This window comes from Bombina bombina, chromosome 1, assembly GCF_027579735.1.
Source record: "Bombina bombina isolate aBomBom1 chromosome 1, aBomBom1.pri, whole genome shotgun sequence".
In the NCBI taxonomy this organism is placed as follows: domain Eukaryota; kingdom Metazoa; phylum Chordata; class Amphibia; order Anura; family Bombinatoridae; genus Bombina; species Bombina bombina.
In genome coordinates, this window is record NC_069499.1 from 1,235,960,183 (window position 1) to 1,235,979,744 (window position 19,562).

Below are 19,562 nucleotides of genomic sequence, written 5' to 3' on the forward strand. Positions count from 1 at the left end.
TTGCATGATATAGCAGAAAAATCAAGTTACACGTGACCCAAGCAAAAGTAAAACATGATGGCTACCTAATTAAAAATTGACAATGACTGCTTAATGTTGTTAAATCAGAATTTTTCATTTAACCTGCTAAGAACCAGATTACGAGTGGCGCACAGTTACGCACAAGTGAAAATCGGTTTATTGCGGGTGTTTGCATGTGTCGGTTTTAGCGCTCGTATTACAAGTTGAAAGTAAATGCGTGAGCACAATCACAATTTACCCTTGAATGATTACCGCTTCCGCATCCATTGCTCTGGTTAACTGTTTTAAGAAAAAAAATTGAACAAAACACATCAAAAATACATTTAAAAGTACAGTTACACTCATAATAACACTATCTAATTAAAAAATGTTTTAAAAAATATTGCACAAAAAAGTTATAAAGGCTCAAAGATATAAAGGTCTCAGGTGTTAGAAAAAAAGGCAGGTAAATATGTATATATATATGTATGTAAATATATATGGGTATATATATATATATATATATATATATATATATATATATATATATATATATATATATATATATGTGTTTATATGTATTAATGTATTTATATGTGTATATATGCATTTACGGACATATTTACACATATAGACACATAAATACATATGTACACATACTGTATATAAACATATATAAGTGAATTGGAACCCTTTGGTTTGCAGCTGAAAACATAAAAAAGCATAAAAAGCACATGTATGCAATATTCATATTTAATTAATACTGTGTATTAACTGTAAAGATTTCACATTCCAATGTTTTGTATTAATAAATAGATAAACCTATATATATCTGCATATATCTATACCTATATATATATATATATATATATATATATATATATATATATATATATATATATATAAATATAAAGTACAAAATGACATCCAATGTTTGCCTTTTTCTGCGCATCGGATTAGTGTGCAAGTGAAAACTTTTTACTTTCAACTTGTTATACCCACGCTACACGACATAAGCAAGCGTTAGCAAACAAGCTGGAATGTTAAAAAACATTCCACTTGTAATCTGACCCTAAATCAATTCTCATGCGGCTAGATTATGAGTTTTTGTTGGTAATGGTGTGCAGGGCTAACGAGCAGTTTATACTCTCCGCTCACCTACAGACAACGCTGGTATTACGGGTTTTTAGAAACCCGGCGTTAGCCGCAGAAAAGTGAGCAGAGAGCAAAATTTAGCTCCACATCTCAATGTAATACCAGTGCTGCTTATGGTAGCGGTGAGCTGGCTAAACGTGCTCATGCACGATTTCCCCATAGGAATCAATGGGGCAGAGCCGGCTGCATAAAAAGCAGTGTTCAGCTCCTAACGCAGCTCCATTGATTCCTATGGGAAAATACTTTTTATGTCTACACCTAACACCCTAACATGAACCCCGAGTCTAAACACCCCTAATCTTACACTTATTAACCCCTAATCTGCCGCCCCCAACATCGCCGACACCTGCATTATATTATTAACCTCTAATCTTCCGCTCCGGACACCGCCGCCACCTACATTATACTAATGAACCCCTAATCTGATGCCCCCAACATCGCTGCCACCTACATTATATTTATTAACCCCTAATCTGCCGCCACAACCTAACTACATTTATTAACCCCTAATCTGCCGTCCCCAACGTCGCTGCCACTATATTACCTTTAAGGACACAGCTTTCAGTTTGCTCAATTGTTTTATGACGGAAAAATTCCGTCATATGTCCTTAAGAGGTTAAATGTATTAACCTCTAAACCTAAGTCTAACCCTAACCCTAACTCCCTCCTAACTTAAATATGATTTAAATACATCTAAATAAAATTACTACAATTAACTAAATAATTCCTATTTAAAACTAAATATTAACTATAAAATAAACCATAAACGAGCTAAAATATAACTAATAGTTACATTGTATCTAGCTTAGGGTTTATTTTTATTTTACAGGCAACTTTGTATTTATTTTAACTAGGTAGAATAGTTACTAAATAGTTATTAACTATTTAATAACTACCTAGCTAAAATTTATACAAATTTACCTGTAAAATAAAACCTAACCTAAGTTACAATTACACCTAACACTACACTATAATTAAATTAATTCTCTACATTAAATTAAATTAATTACAATTAAATAAAAGAAACTAAAGTACAAAAAACAAACACTAAATTACAGAAAATAATAAAACAATTACAAGTTTTTTAAATTAATTACACCTAATCTAATCCCCCTAATAAAATAAAAAAGCCCCCCAAAATAATAAAAATCCCTACCCTATACTAAATTACAAATAGCTATAAAAGGGCTTTTTGCGGGGCATTGCCCTAAAGTAATCAGCTCTTTTATCTGTAAAAAAAAATACAATACACTTCCAACATTAAAACCCACCACCCACACACCCAACCCTACTCTAAATCGCACCCAATCCCCCCTTAATAAAACCTAACACTAACCCCTTGAAGATCACCCTACCTTGAGAGGTCTTCACCCAACCGGGCAGAAGTGGTCCTCCAGACGGGCAGAGGTCTTCATCCAAGCCGGGAAGAAAAGGTCCTCCAGACAGGCAGAAGTCTTCATCCAGACGGCATCTTCTATCTTCATCAATCTGGAGCGGAGCGAGTCCACCAGACAGGCAAAAGTCTTCATCCAGACGGCATCTTCTATCTTCATCAATCCGGAGCGGAGCGGGTCCATCTTCAAGACAACCGACGTGGAGCATCCTCTTCTGTCTTCATCCGATGACTAAATGATGGTACCTTTAAGTGACGTCATCCAAGATGGCGTCCCTTCAATTCCGATTGGCTGATAGATAGAAAAAATCCTATTGACTGATCCAATCAGCCAATAGGATTGAGCTTGCATTCTATTGGCTGTTCCAATCAGCCAATAGAATGCAAGCTCAATCCTATTGGCTAATTGGATCAGCCAATAGGATTGAACTTCAATCCTGTTGGCTGATTGGATCAGCCAATAGGATTTTTTATACCTTAATTCTGATTGGCTGATATAATTCTATCAGCCAATCAGAATTGAAGGGACGCCATCTTGGATGACGTCACTTAAAGGTACCGTCATTTAATCATCGGATGAAGACAGAAGAGGATGCTCCGCGTCGGATGTCTTGAAGATGGACCCGCTCTGCTCTGGATGGATGAAGATAGAAGATGCCGTCTGGATGAAGACTTCTGCCCGTCTGGAGGACCTCTTCTTCCCGGCTTGGATGAAGACTTCTGCCCGTCTGGAGGACCACTTCTGCCAGTTTTGGTGAAGACGTCTCAAGGTAGGGTGATCTTCAAGGGGTTAGTGTTAGGTTTTATTAAGGGGGGATTGGGTGGGTTTTAGACTAGGGTTGGGTGTGTGGGTGGTGGGTTTAATGTTGGGGGGTTGTATTTTTTTTTACAGGTAAAAGAGCTGATTACTTTGGGGCAATGCCCTGCAAAAAGCCCTTTTAAGGGCTATTTGTAATTTAGTATAGGTAGGGATTTTTATTATTTTAGAGGGCTTTTTTATTTTATTAGGGGGATTGGATTAGGTGTAATTAGTTTAAAAAACTTGTAATTATTTTATTATTTTCTTTAATTTAGTGGGGGTTTTTTGTACTTTATTTTATTTAATTTCATTGTAATTAATTTAATTTAATGTAGGGAATTAATATAATTATAGTGTAGTGTTAGATGTAATTGTAACTTAGGTTAGGTTTTATTTTACAGGTAAATTTGTATTTATTTTAGCTAGGTAGTTATTAAATAGTTAATAACTATTTAATAACTATTGTACCTAGTTAAAATAAATACAAAGTTGCCTGTAAAATAAAAATAAAACCTAAGCTAGCTACAGTGTAACTATTATTATTGTAGCTATCTTAGGGTTTATTTTATAGGTAAGTACCGTATTTTCCGTCGTATAAGACGACTGGGGATATAAGACGACCCCCTACTTTTCCTGTTAAAAATATAGGGTTTGTGCTATACTCGCCGTATAAGACTACCCCCTCAATGAATGCAGAAAGCACACAAAATAAAAATTAAAAAACATCAGATTTAATTTCAATATGGTAAATTTAATTCAAATGCTTATGACATGAAGGTTCTTAGCAGGAAAACTCTCACTTATAAACATAAGGCTGTTTGTCATTAAGCATGTAAACTCACTTATAAACATAAGGCTGTTTGTCATTAAGCATGTAAACTCACTTATAAACAGAAGGCTGTTTGTCATTAAAGGGACAGTATACTGTAAAATAGTTTTTCCCTTAATGTGTTTACAATTGCTTTTTTTACCAACTGCAGAGTAAAAAATGTATGAAAATTAGCTTTTTAAGGTTTATTTCTGTATATTAAAGCTCTGATTTTGTGTTTTGAAGCCACAGCCTAATAAAATAGGTTGAGCTTGTAGGTATAATCAGATCTCATTACTGTATCACATTGTGCACATATACCTGCTTCTTTATCTTATATCTGTCCTTAAAACAATCACCAGTACTTTGAGAGAACAATGGAAAATCAACATTTTATTACCTTATCTCTGCTTTATCACACTGGGAGTGTAATTTCTTCTGCTGGCTGTGTTTACAAAGCTTATCTATAGCTGGTACGCGCGGCCACAAACTTTCAGAATAGGTGGGGATACCACATGCTAAATTAACAATTTCAAATGCCAATATAAGGGTAAAGGAGCTACTTGTAAACAATTTAATACACTCCAGCAGGTAAAGTGGATCATTGGGAACAAATTAAAGGGGAGAAAAATTTTGAGTAAACTGTCCCTTTAAGCATGTAAACTTACTTAGAAACCTAAGGCTGTTTGTCATTAAACATGTAAACTCACTTATAAACATAAGGCTGTTTGCCATTAAGCATGTAAACTCACTTATAAACATAAGGCTGTTTGCCATTAAGCATGTAAACTCACTTATAAACATAAGGCTGTTTGCCATTAAACATGTAAACTCACTTATAAACATAAGGCTGTTTGCCATTAAGCATGTAAACTCACTTATAAACATAAGGCTGTTTGCCATTAAGCATGTAAACTCACTTATAAACATAAGGCTGTTTGCCATTAAACATGTAAACTCACTTATAAACATAAGGCTGTTTGTCATTAAGCATGTAAACTCACTTATAAACATAAGGCTGTTTGTCATTAAGCATGTAAACTCACTGCTAAGTGAAGGGCAGAGGAGTAAGAATAAAGAATTAACTTATAGTGTAGGAAATCGGGTTCAGAGCGGGATTTCCTCCAGGCACGTTCAGCAGCACAGGAGTATTTTTGTAGATAGTGTGTTTGCTGAGAGTGCCAGGGCTGGAGCTGATGTATTTGTGGAGGAGCAAGGGTGTCAAGTGCAGAGGAGATAGTATTGTTATAGTGGTTTGTAGCAAGGCCAGGGCAGGATACCGTGGAAGTGTGGGGGAGATGTTTTTGAATAAGGTTAGAAAGTTGGAGAGGATCCACAGTGTGCAGATTTCTACAGGTGCGGGGGGGAGAAATAGGTTTAGCATGTTTATTGAGATTAAAGGTGAGCACATGGTGGTCTGAGATGGGAAATGGGTGACAGGTGACATCAGAAGGGTAGCAGAGGTAGGAGAATATCAGATCGATAGAGTGTCCATCACGGTGAATAGGGAATAGGGTGGATTGTGAGAGACCAAAGGAGTTTGTGAGTGAGAGAAGTTTAGAGGCAGCAGGGGCAGATGGGTTATCAATGGAGATGTTGAAGTCCCCTAGTATTAGAGCAGGTGTATTTGTAGAGAGAAAGTGAGAAAGCCAGGCAGCAAAGTTGTCAAGAAATTGGGAGGTTGGTCAGGGGGGCGATAGATAACTGCCACCTTGAGGGAGAGGGGGGAGAAAAGGCGGATGCAGTGGACTTCGAAGGAGGAGAAGGAGAGAGATGGATTAGGATGCAGATGCTGATAGGAACAGGAGGGGGATAGTAAGATTCCAACACCGCCACCATGTCTCTCACCTGGCCTAGGTGTGTGGCTACAACGGAGACCGCCGTACGTGAGAGCAGCAATGGAAGCAGTGTCAGAGGAAGATAGGCAGTTTTCAGTAGTTGCTAGAAGATTGAAAGTGTTGGAAACAAACAGGTCATGAACAGTTGCAAGTTTGTTACAGAAAGAGCATCCCAGAGGGCACAAGAAAAGAGAGGGGATAAGCGCTGTGGGCTAATGGAGATGAGATTGTTATGATTACGTGACCTGGAGTTTGTATTGTGAGAGACTGAGCGAGAGTTTAAAAGTGTGGTGATTGCTGCAGGGCCAGGGTTAGGAGAAATGTCACCACCAGCAAGCAGTAGTAGGAGTGTGAGTGACAGAAGGTGAGAGTGAGACTTGTAGGAGCATGTTTGATTAGAGACAGGAGAGTTAGATGGGGAAGTATTTCTAAGGAGGCAGAGTAGTTCATGAGAGGACAGCATAGGGGATGAGAGAAGGGAGGGAGAGATAAGGATAGTGTGGGGATTATTGATATTATAAGGGCATGCAATGAGTTTAAGGAAAATGTCAGACAGAAAGAGCAGAAAAGACATAGAGAGAGCACTGTGCAGGTGTATAGTTAGTAAGGATGACCTGTATAAAAGTTAGTCTACAAGTGATTGTGCTTGAGAGCCTCTCTAACTGTAGCTCACCTTGTATAAAAGTGCATTTACAAGTGATTGTGCTTGAGAGCCTCTCTAACTGTAGCTCACCTTGTATAAAAGTGCATTTACAAGTGATTGTGCTTGAGAGCCTCTCTAACTGTAGCTCACCTTGTATAAAAGTGCATTTACAAGTGATTGTGCTTGAGAGCCTCTCTAACTGTAGCTCACCTTGTATAAAAGTGCATTTACAACTGATTGTGCTTGAGAGCCTCTCTAACTGTAGTTTATGTTGTATAAAAGTTTATCTTTATCCGATTGTGCACAAGAGCCTCCTCTCCTTTTGCTTATGTTTGTCTGTGCAAGTGTAGTAATGTGCATTGTGTAGTTTTACACAATGTCAGTGTTTTATTGTATTGTACCCTCATTATTGTAATGTACATTTATATAGCGCTGCATAAAATGTTGGCGCTTTTTAAAAAACAATAACCGAATGATATCCTAAAGGGACTTTAAACACCTGTTGTGTTTATGAAAAAAAAAAAAAAATCTTGCCCCATGTTCCCTAAAAATCTAAATTCTGTAACCTCACTTTTCAATAGCTGGTTTGTGCAATTTGCAGCATTTTGAGAGAAAAAATAGCTGTTTAATTTATCCATTAATTGAAACCCAATTTTATGTTTATAAAGCATACTATGAATGTAACTTTTTTTAAATTGTTGTTAAACTGCTTGACCATGTTGGGAAACACTTGGAACAGGTTTCCAAAGACCTTTAACATGTGACTGATCAACAGCTGACCACTGCATTCAATGTTCTCACTAGAGGAAATGTATGTTCCTGAATTATGCATTTCCTTTGGATCACATTTCTATATCAGGGTCTGTCACTGTGGCTTTAATAGCAAAGGCAGTGATAAATGATAAAAATCATTTTCATATACAGGTAGGTATAGTACATATCAACAATTAATTTCTACAGACTCAAGAATGTTTATACAACTACATTTGCTATAAACAATTTAAATGTGGTTTATAATTTTGTCTCTCTATGGGGTAATGTAAAAAGTAGACTATCAGAGCTAAAATACAAGAAAATATGGAAAAATAATGAATGTAGTTGTACAGGTGTTTATATTATACTTAATCCACTATATGGAAAATAATTTTTTTTTTTGTTTAATGTCCCTTTAATCCTTTCTTGCCAATAAAAATACAGACAGCATGAAGCTGAACCTGTAATGTGGAGCCAAGTGGAGGCCATACTCCCCACAATCACTCCAGATTAACACTGTGGGGCTTGTGTTATCGTTTCAAGACTAATCTTTCAGCACAGCCCCTTAGCAAAGGGGATAGTGCAGACAACAGAGACCATAGCTGGGGTATATTTCACTCCTCAGCTAATGAGGGCACACGAATTGGAATGGGGAGAAATTCCACTTGTTTCCCTTTATTATCGAAAGTGTTGAGTAGGAAGCAGCTGCCTTCCTGGCTAATAAAAGGTAGACAATTGGAAGAGTTAGTAAGTAAACACATTCATGCTCGGGCGTCAGGTGGTAATGACATCTGGCACCTATCCTGTGGTGCAGAGAGCACGGACACCCCATCCAAAATAAACTTTCTGGTACATTTGACAATAAATATGGATATTGCAAAATACTGTGAAAACATAACTAAAATTAATGGATTCTGATAAGCAGAGGGAAATATATGATTTACAGATCCTGAAGAAGAAAAGTGACTGGTTGGGAATGGGAAAAAAATATTAATTTCATTTTAGCCACTGGGGCTCAAAAAAGAATAACACAAATATTAACATTAAATATAAAACAACAAGGAAAGGCTAGTGCTGAAATATTATAGACTGAGACAGACACTATGTCCAATAAATTTACATTCATCAAATATTAATCTTCCTTCACTCTGTAGATAACGCAATCAACTACAGCAAACACTTGGATGGCAATATCTGCTATTTTTTCCAACATATTTTCTAAAGCATGTATTACCTTTTTTTTAACTTTATGTTTCTGTACGTCTTCATTAAGCTCTAACTTATTTTTTTAAATCTCTTTACTATTAGGCTAACACTTCTGTTTGTATATTTGAGCTTTATGCTTTTATAACATTTGTTTTGTTAGTATTATAATGTACTGAGTACATAATCACCTATATAGATTTGGTACAAATTTGTAGTTTTATTGATCTACTAAGGTTAGTTACAAACATGCAATTTTAATAGAAATACATTGCAGATAGATAGATAGACAGACAGACAGACAGGCGGATAGATAGATACAGAGATAGTTAGATACATAGATAGATACAGTACATAGGTAGATGATAGATAGATAGATAGATAGATAGATAAATAGATAGATAGATAGATAGATAGATAGATAGCCTTTGGCTTAGCACTCAAGCAGTATCCAACATACTATATAATACATTAATGTGGTTTATTTAATATCTCTCTCTCTCTCTCTCTCCTCTCTCTCTCTCTCTCTCTCCTCTCTCAAGCTTCAAATTAGATATTTAACTTATTAATAAATATAAATCAGTAGTGAGCTGTACATTGTGGGTATGTTATATAATTTCAATAACATTGCCTATAATTGTAATCTCAATGAAATAATAACTCTGTTATGAAAATATAATACTTAACCCTTCTAAATCTGAACAGTACAGAAATAATTGAGGCACAAAAAATACATCTTACACCAGCTAAAGCTGGCTGTGTGCCCACAAACAACAATTAGCTTCTCTTTTTTGCCTTTTTTTTCCCAGTATTAAAATCAATCAGTCTCATAAGGTTACAAACCATTATGTGATACAGTAAGACCCAAAGCCCCAGAGCAGAATCAAAGTAGTCACAATTTCTAGAAGGGAGATGGTACAGTACTGTAAATTACAGCTCTGGACCCTCTTTCTTATAACATATATCCCTAAAGTATTGACGTTTTAGATGCTCTGCAGAGAGTATTAACTCAGACTGTATTATACACAAGTTACACAAATGTAATGAGATTGTATCACCATGTTTGTTGGGTTGGATCAGAACTACTTATAAACTTAGAGAATAGAGATTTACTGCAGTAATGAAGACTGAGCTCTGTGATTATTACTCCTCAAACATGGAATGGGTTTCAGATTCTGCAAGGCTTGCATTAAAGTGAGCTGGAAGAAGTGTGTAATGAACATTTTGTATCCTAAAGACAGACACATTTACTGATGCCTTCCACAAACCCGCACCATTACATTGTGGCATTTGCAGTGACAATGCCTTTGGGTATTAGTAGCGTCCGACTTCACTCTATGAATATTAACAGATCTGCAGATTGTGCTTGAATGAAGCCAGGAGCCAATCAGATAAATTCATGTGATTACAAGAGACACTTGTGCTGAATGTCTCACATTTTGCATATTCCAATATAGTATGCATTGCCAACAATGAAAGTTTGCTATTTAGACACATTGGGGATCTCATCTTGCCTTTAACCTTTTCATTGTCATGAGGATAGCAAAATACAATGAAAAAACCCCAATAATAAAAATGATTTTATCAATAGTAAAAATGATATTACCTTAAAATTAAGATGTTACCAATACATTATAAATATTTTATTACAGATGTATTCTAATGTTTGTTGCTAGAAGCCAATTTTGACTGCACTTAGTTAAAATTAGCAATTATTTTACCAGTAGTTTCTTAAAATCTCATGTAAAGGCAAATTTGCAAAAATATTCACTTTGATTCACACATAGCAGAGGATTTAGTCTCTATCAAACATTAGGAGTAATCTGTGTGTTGAAAATGAACAGCTCAGCAGTGTGTGAGGGGTGGTGTTGGAAGGGGGTATAGATGAAAAGCATGAAAAAGTAGCATTGTAGACCATGGGCATTTAGGTGGTACAACCCAGCTTAATAGGAAATCTTATGGGAATAAAATATTAAAAAGACATACATATTAAAATGCATTTGAGAATTTTTATAATTGTGTATATATATATATATATATATATATATATATACAGACATATATATATATATATATATATATATATATATATATATATACACACACACACACACACACACATATATATGTTTACACACACACACACACACACATATATATATATACACACACACATATATATGTTTACACACACACACACACACATATATATGTTTACACACACACACACACACATATATATATACACACACACACACACACACACACACACACACACACACATATATATGTTTACACACACATATATATGTTTACACACACACACACACACACACACACATATATATATACACACACACACACACATATATATGTTTACACACACACACACACACACACACACATATATATATATACACACACACACACACACACACACATATATATGTTTACACACACACACACACACATATATATGTTTACACACACACACACACACACACATATATATATATACACACACACACACACACATATATATGTTTACACACACACACACACACATATATATGTTTACACACACACACACACACATATATATATATACACACACACACACACACACATATATATGTTTACACACACACACACACACACATATATATATATATATATATAATATATATATATATATATATACAGTGCATGTGTCTGTGTATGTGTTTAATCTCCACAAAGGGCTTAAACACATAGATAAACTCAATGATGGACCAACAATGAAATATTGGTCCTTAGCTTAATACAGTGGCTTAGCCAGTAAGGAGTAGCAAATGAATGTAGCATTATACTTATGCTCCACAGTCGATTGAAACTATGTGCACAGGCACGTGCATACAAAAGTGTAATAAGACAATGCTCTAAAGTATTAAATAGTATTTTATCATTGCTTCTTTATGATAATATAATGCAGTCCCTGGTTCTCCCCATTTTCTTTGCATCTGTTTAAGTGATAGTATTTTTTCCTTTTTTAAGATACCTTGCAGATTCAGAATTCTTTAAAACATGATTAAAGTTAATGCACAGTTTAGCAATTGAAAAGAAAACAATTCCCTGTAATATATATACGGAACGTGTTATAGCTGTATTCTGTAATGATTCACAACATGTAATTGGCAAGGTAATATCATCTCCTAGCTTGGAAAGTGTTTAGATGTATATAAAATTACAAATTAGTTAAAAAGGTGTGTACTGCTATATTGAATTAAAATGAAATGCATGATTTGTACAACTGCTGTGTAAATGATGATGAGTTACCGCATAGATTATAGTCTTACAGCAAATGGAATCTGGTATTTAATTAAAGGGACAGCAAACACCTTGAGATTACAAGACATTTCTGTTGTGTTGCTATGGAATAACATACCAACCTAAATGTACAGTATACTGTCCCCCTAAAGGGACAGTATACTGTAAAATAGTTTTTCCTTTAATGTGTTTTTAATTACTTTTGTTTACCAACTGCAGAGTATAAAATGTATGAAAATTTGCTTTTTAAGGTTGTGTGTATTAAATTGCGGGTTTTGTGTTTTGAAGCCACAACCTAATAAAACGTGTTGAGCTTGTAGGTATAATCAGATCTCATTACTTTATCATATTGTGTACATATACATGCTTCTTTATCTTATATCTGTCCTTAAACCAAAGATCAGTAATTGGAGAAAAGAATGGAAAATTAACATTTTATTACCTTATCTCTTCTATACCCCACTGGGAGAGTAATTCTTCTGCTGGCTGTGTTTACATAGCTTATCCATAGCTTGGACTTAAGGCCAGAAACTTTCAGAATAGGTGGGGATACCACAGGCTAAATAAACTATTTCAAATGCCAATATAAGGATAAAGGAAATACTTGTAAACAATTTAATACACTCCAACAGGTAAACTGGATCATTGGTAAAACATTAAAGGGGAGACGATTTTTGAGTAAACTATCGCTTTAAAACAAATTAACATCCATTTTGCTTTCATTATTTTTCAGTAGCCAAACTACATGCACCATTTGCTTTATTTGGAGGCGCCAATCTGAGCTTAAAGTGACATGAAACCCAAAAATTTTCTTTCATGATTCAGACAGAGAATACAATTTTACACAACTTTCCAATTTACTTCTATTATTTAATTTGCTTCCTTCTCTTGTTATCATTTGCTAAAAGGCTTATCTAGGAAAGCTCAGGAGCAACAAAGAACATAGGTTCTAGCTGCTGATTGGTGGATGCATATATATACTGATTGTCATTGGCTCACCCATTTGTTCAGTTAGAAACCAGTAGTGCATTGCTGCTTCTTCAACAAATGATACTAAGAGAATGAAACAAATTAGATAACAGAAGTAAATTAGAAAGTTGTTTCAAATTGTATTTTCTATCTTAATCATTAAATATTTGTTTGGGCTTTCATGTCCCTTTAAGTCTGCAGATAACAAGACTAGCCACAGTCATAAAGTTATTATAAAGTGATTTGTCTTGCAGTTCATATAAAGCCAATTAGGGACAGATATAAAACAAATTTAGTCTTGAGAAGTTAGCAGGGTGCATTTCAATTTCTGAGAATTATAATTTCCTTAATTGTTAAATTACATGGAAAGAGGGCAAAATAAATAATCAAACATGTTTCAAAACATTGAACTAAACATTTTATATTACAATTGCAAGGTGTTTGCTGTCCTTCTAATTCACTGTCATTAGTGACCATCAAAATCATACAAACATGTTTTTTTATAACCCAATTTGCAAAATTCAAGTGTGAAGTGTACATTCACTTAACATACGGCTAGATTACGAGTTTTGCGTTATGAGCGTCTCGGTACTAACTTGCAAGTTATTGTCACCACTCACTCACCTCCCTATAACGCTGCTATTACAGGTTTGCATAAACCCGGCGTTAGCAGGCAATAAGTAAGAGCAAGATTGAGCTCCATACGGCACTCAAATACCAGCGCTGCTTTGAGCTGGTTTTACGTGCTCATGCACGATTTCCCCATAGACATCAATGGGGAGAGCCGGCTGAAAAAAAGCCTAACACCTGCAATAAAGGAGCGTAAAGCTCCGTAACGCAGCCCCATTGATTCCCATTGTTATGTTTACACCTAACACCCTAACATAAACCCTGAGTCTAAACACCCCTAATCTGCCGCCCCGCCACCGCCGCCACCTACATTACACTTATTAACCCCTAATCTGCCGCCCCCGACATCGCCGCCACCTACATTACAGTTATTTACCCCTAATCTGCCGCCCCCAATGTCGGCGCCACTATACTAAAGTTATTAACCCCTAACCCTAAGTCTAACCCTAACACCCCTAACTTAAATATAATTAAAATAAATCTAATTCAAAATTCCTATCATTAACTAAATAATTCCTATTTAAAACTAAATACTTACCTATAAAATAAACCCTAAGCTAGCTACAATATAACTAATAGTTACATTGTAGTTAGCTTAGGTTTTATTTTTATTTCACATCTAAGTTTGTATTTATTTTAACTAGGTAGAATAGTTACTAAATAGTTATTAACTATTTACTAACTAGTCTAACTAGTTAAAATAAATACAAACTTGCCTGTGGAATAAAAATAAAACCTAAGCTAGATACAATATAACTATTAGTTATATTGTAGCTAGCGTAGGTTTTATTTCACAGGTAAGTACTTAGTTTTAAATAGGAATTATTTAGTTATTAATAGTAGGTTTTATTTAGATTTATTTTAATTACATTAAATTTAGGGGGTGTTAGGGTTAGACTTAGGGTTAGGTTTAGGAGTTAATAACTTTAGTATAGTGGCGGCAATTTTGGGGGCAGCAGATTAGGGGTTAATAACAGTAATGTAGGTTGCGGCGATGTTAGGGACAGCAGATTAGGAGTTAATAATATTTAACTAGTGTTTGCAATGCGGGAGTACGGCGGTTTAGGGGTTAATATGTTTATTATAGTGGCGGTGAGGTCCGGAGTGGCAGATTAGGGGTTAATAATTTTTTTAGTGTTTGCGATGCGGGAGGGCCTCGGTTTAGGAGTTAATAGGTAGTTTATGTGTGTTAGTATACTTTTTAGCACTTTAGTTATGACTTTTATGGTATGGCGTTGTAACATAAAACCAATAACTACTGACTTTCAGTTTACGGTAAGGATCTTGACGATATTGGCTGTACCGCTCACTTTTTGGCCTCCCAGGCAGACTCATAATACCGGCGCTGTGGAAGTCCCATTGAAAAAGGACTTTTGGAAAGCTGCAGTAGTTAAGTTGTGTTACGGCCAAAAAAGTGTGCGGTGCCCCTAAACCTGCAAGACTCATAATACTAGCGGTAGCAAAAAAGAGCCTTAACGCTGCTTTTTCACTCATACCGCAAAACTCGGAATCTAGCTGATAGTTTGAATTAATTTGAACTTGAATTTTGTTATCCAAAGTTATGTATTTGATGCTTTAATGGAGATCAGTCATCTGAAAGGAAAAGGCTTCACAAACTAATTGTTGTGGCTCTGGATTTGAAAGTATCTAGTTTAATAAGATCAGTTAGATTGGACACCACCTACACTTGTATTGGTTGATGGAGACATGCATTCACAAGCATAAAAATCTCTCTCTCTCTATCTCTCTCTCTGTGTCTCTCTTTCACTCTTTCTCTCTCTCTCTCTCTCTCTCTCTCTCTCTCTCTCTCTCTATCTCTATCTATCTATCTATCTTTCTATCTATCTATCATCTATCTATCTATCTATCTATCTATCTATCTATCTATCTATCTATCCTTCTATCTCTGTCTTTCTCCCTCTCTATCTCTCTCTCTCTCTCTCTCTCTCTCTCTCTCTCTCTCTCTCTCTATCTATCGATCTATCTATCCTTCTATCTCTGTCTTTCTCTCTCTCTCTCTCCCTCTCTCTCTCTCTCTCTCTCTCTCTCTCTCTTTCTCTCTATATATGTATATATATATATCTATCTTTCTCTCTCTCTCTCTCTCTCTCTCTCTCTCTCTCTCTCTCTCTCTCTCTCTCTCTCTCTCTCTCTCAATATATATATATATATATATATATATATATATATATATATCTTTCTCTCTCTCTTTCAATAAACTTGTAGAAAAAAATAGATATGAGGTAATGGAAAAACTGTGTCTATGAATAGAATCAAAGTAAATCAGGACTTACATGTAGATTGTTTTTGATATCTTTCTGTCTCTGCTGCTAACACCTCTACTTGTCTCTTACTTCCTATTACTGTTGTAATGAACAACTATTTAATCTAACAATAAAGTTGTAAAGTTCTTTTGTAACAATGTATTAAAGTCCTTTTTATATAGTGGAGACTTTCACCAGAATAGAATGAAAATAAAAGTCTGTTAACACTAAAGATCATGGGGTGTAGCATTTAAAATGTGCTAATGCCACCAAATTAAAATCAGAGTTCAAATAGCTACATCATCCACTAAGCAGCCATAGCTTTAGCTGCATTTTTAATAAGAACTTTAAAATAATGTATATTAGAAATGATGGCAATGAGAAATGCTGTAAGATAATTCAAGTGTAATTTTAGATATGCTTAAAGGGAGATGAAACCCAACTTTTTTCTTTCACTTTTAAGATAAAGCATGGAATTTTAAACAACTTTCTGGTTTAAATCTATTATCAAATTTTCTTCACTCTCTTGGTATCTTTTGTTTAAAAGTAGGAATGTAACTGCATGAGCATGCACGTGCCTGTCACACTATATGGCAGCAGTTTTGCAAAAATGTTAGATGGCAGCACTATTTCCTGACATGTAGTGCTCCTACCTAGGTATTTCTTCAACAAAGAATAATATGGGAACAAAAACTTTTGATAATAGAAGTAAATGTAAAAGTTTTTTTTAAATTGTATGGTCTGTCTTAAACACAAAATACATTTTTGGGGTTTATATCCCTTTAAGACTAGCCTTTTACTTTTTTTTAAATATACTTTTCAAAAATATATTTAGAGATATTTGATTAGTTTTCCGGTTCTTATTTCATATTTCTGTGTATCTATATTTACAAGATGATAGTTTCCTTTTACACAAAGAACAGTAATAAAACCTTTTGATTACACAGGGCCAGATTATTAATGGAGCGCTAACAGTTACGCACGAGTGATAAGGGGTATATGGCGGGATTTTGCGATCTTTGGGTCTTCCACTTGTATTACAAGTTGAAAGTAAATGCAATCAGTTGAGAGCAATCGTGATTTACGCTAGAAGGATTACCGCTTCCTCAGAGCTCTGGTTAAAATACATAACAAAGTACAGTCGCACTCATAATAGCACCATTTAATAAAAAATATTTTAAAAAATATTACACACAAAAGCTATAAGGCAGTCAAAGGGCTTTAACAAAGAGATACATACATACACATGTCTAAATATGTTTATTTATATATGTATATATACTGTATGTATGTATGTATAGATATATATATATATATATATGTGTGTGTGTGTGTGTGTGTATTTATGTATTCACAGACATATATACACATATAAACACATAAATACATATGTACACACATATATATATATATATATATATATATATACTGTATGTATGTATGTATATATATATATATATATATATATATGTGTGTGTGTGTGTGTATTTATGTATTCACAGACATATATACACATATAAACACATAAATACATATGTACACATATATATATATACTGTATGTATGTATGTATATATATATATATATATGTGTGTGTGTGTGTGTGTGTATTTATGTATTCACAGACATATATACACATATAAACACATAAATACATATGTACACATATATAGACACAGTTACACACATATAAAAAAAGTCCAGCACTCGCTCACAAGCTCTCAGCTAAGAATAAAAGCAAAACTGGAAGAGTTAGTTACCGCATTTGGCCAAATGGGACAAGCTCAGGCACCACGTCAAGGTCTCTTCCTAGTGCCTGAGTCCCTAATACAGCCACACAACAGCAGCCACACACACACAAATGCAGGCTAATAAACAAACTGGGAACAAGTCAGGGTTCACAGACTTATGTAATCACTCCTAGGCGCAAGCAAAGTTAAGGAATGGACAGCATGCTGTCCATTCCTTAACTTTGCTTACACATATATAGACATATATAAAAGTGCATTGGAACCCTTTGCAGTTAAGTAGATGAAAATATGGAAAAGCATATTTATGCAATGATTACATTTAAAAAAGTATTATATGTGTATTTACTGTAAATATTTCACATTCTAATGTTCAGCACATAGCAAAATATGTTCTAAGTATTTATAACTAGATATTCCTATATATTCAATAATGGTTATATAAAGGTATAAATATATACTGTACCAAAATACCATCAGATTAGGGCTGGGTGATATGGGGGGGAGAATTTGCGATTTATTTCTAAAAAAATAGTGATTGCGATTTAATCACGATTTTCACGTCAGCACCCCTTGTAACCCCCATAAGCCCCCTCTGTAACCTAAATAAGCCCCATCAGCTCTCACTGTAACCCTGCACCCCTGTAACCCCCATAAGCCCCCCCCCTCTGTAACCTACATAAGCCCCATCAGCTCCCACTGTAACCCCCAATAAGCACCCCCTTTAACATCATAAGCACCGCCTGAAACCACCATCAGCCCCCAACTCACATAAGTCCCAGTGCACCCCTCTCCCTGTAACCTGCATCAGCCACAGCATGCACACCCTCTCCCTGTAACCCGCATAAGCTACAGCATCATCAGCTCCCACTGTAACCCCCAATAGCACCCCTGTGTAACCTACATAAGTCCCATCATCTCCAACTGTTACCCCCCAATAAGCACCCCTTTTAACATCATAAGCACCGCACCGCCTGTAACCACCATCAGCCCCCAACCCACATAAGTCCCAGCGCACCCCCCTCCCTGTAACCCACATCAGCCACAGAGCTCCCCAGTAAGTCGGCTCAATGTCGCAAGGTGGGCACGGCAAGTCAGTGGCTCTCCTGTACGTCATAGGTGACGTCAAAGGGGGCAGGGCTAAAAATCACATACTCTTGCGGTTTTAAAACCACTGTGTTTAATTGCGGTTTGAAACCGCATCCGCAATTAATCGTGCAGCCCTACATCAGATATATGTAGAAATATGTATTTATTAATAAATAGAACATATTTTGGTATGTGAAGATCATTGAAATGTGAAATATTCATATTTTCATGCCAGGTTATACGATCAGATTTTGCACGCAAGTTGGGTGTTTTTTTCCAATTTTTTTTGCTCCATTGACTTCTGTGGGGGAATACGTGACCGCACACATGATATTTGAAGTTAGGCTTTTTGCGCTTGTTGGGTTAGCACACGAGCGAAAACAGTTTACTTTCAACTCATAACACAAGCACAACCATACGAGCACAAAAAGCTTACTTCTAGAGCAGGTAATGCTCAAGCGGAAGCGTTGAATAATACTCGTAATCTGCACAAAAACACTCCACTGGTTAAATAAAGATATAATTGTGAATTATCAATATATCCCTTGCTAAACACTGTTTTTACTATTTTACCATATAAATAAATGTTTATAAAGTCTTCAAATTATTTTGTTTCTTTATGCAGATCCCATCAAAGGATATGTTTTATTATTCATATATTCCAAATGTGTTACTATTTACTTGGTATATACATTTACAACCTAATTAACACCTAGATTACAAATTTTGTGTTAGAGGCTGTGCGGTGGTAATGAGCAGTTTATGCTCACCGCTCACTTAAAGACAGCGCTGGTATTACGAGTTTTGACAAACCAGACAAGAAGTGAGCGTTGAGCAAAATTTTGCTCATTACCGCACTCCAATACCAGCGCTGCTTACGTTAGCGGTGAGCTGGTGTGACGTGCTTGTGCACGATTTCCCCATAGGAATCAACGGGGAGAGAAGGCTGAAAAAAAGTCTAACA